The sequence below is a fragment of the Portunus trituberculatus genome, chromosome 42 (genome assembly GCF_017591435.1).
Source record: "Portunus trituberculatus isolate SZX2019 chromosome 42, ASM1759143v1, whole genome shotgun sequence".
Classification (NCBI taxonomy): domain Eukaryota; kingdom Metazoa; phylum Arthropoda; class Malacostraca; order Decapoda; family Portunidae; genus Portunus; species Portunus trituberculatus.
Genome location: NC_059296.1, coordinates 332501 through 333436, shown reverse-complemented (window position 1 = coordinate 333436; position 936 = coordinate 332501). Strand labels below are relative to the sequence as shown.

At 51.9% G+C, this 936-nt stretch overlaps 1 protein-coding gene across 1 annotated transcript in view; it reads left to right on the top strand.

The window, feature by feature from the left end:
* The first annotated feature begins 260 nt into the window (after positions 1–260).
* Positions 261–936, top strand: part of LOC123517816 — a 71224-nt gene continuing 70548 nt past the window's right edge. The window contains exon 1 of the mRNA XM_045278322.1: positions 261–404. The gene's annotated coding sequence lies outside the window, so the exon portion shown is untranslated. The remainder of the gene's footprint in view (positions 405–936) is intronic.

Genomic DNA, 936 nt, shown 5'->3' with positions numbered 1-936 from the left:
GGAATGATGAGTCTCGTATGTGTGTGTGTGTGTGTGTGTGTGTGTGTGTGTGTGTGTGTGTGTGTGTGTGTGTGTGTGTACTGTGTTGTGTTGTGTTGTGTGCTGTTCTTCACGGTTCGTTGTTCCTTCTTAAGTCCACAGCTGCCGGTATACAGTGTGTGTGTGTGTGTGTGTGTGTGTGTGTGTGTGTGTGTAAGCGCGGGAGGCAGTGAGGTCACCAGTAGTGTGAGGAGTGGGTGGTGTGGTGTGGTGCCGCGTGGGGCTGGGCACAGACGGGACTAGTGGGGGAATGGTCTGGGGCACGCAGGAGGGAGGGAGGAGAGCCCTGCCAGACAGCAGTGCCGCCCGCCGCGCCGCCCCTCACTCCGCCACCACTACCGCCTCGCCACACTCGCTGACCCCGGGTGTGTTCCGACTCACTGATCACTTTGCATCTGTCACCTTGGAAAAGAAAGTCTTCCAGTGTGTGATGGATGTTTGAGAAAGAAAATTAGTAGCGGGATTGAGTGGGCAGCTTTGTCATTGTGTGAGGTTGTGAGTGAGCGCAGTGCCTTGACCTCCGGCACTCCAGAGGGACGCGGAGGCTGTCTTGTGTTTGTGACTTGTGAAGTGAAGTGTTTTGTGCCCACGCGTAGTGGTTGTGTGCGTGTGTGTGTGGCTGGTTACTGCGTGCTGTGACATTCTGTTCACTGGTGGTTGTTGTTAAGCGTGACAGGTTGTGAAGGAAACATACAGCAGAGAGATGTTAAGGAAATTGTACTCCTCACTCAGATGGCATGCAAGAATATATGATTTCTCTACGTCCTTCACTCATTTGGCTCTTATTCTCCATTGTGCCAAGATACGCTGATGTGCACTAAACATATAAGAAAGAGAAAGAGAGAGATAGATTCTACACCTAGTCCTCATGTGCACCCTTGTATCATGCAGAAATGG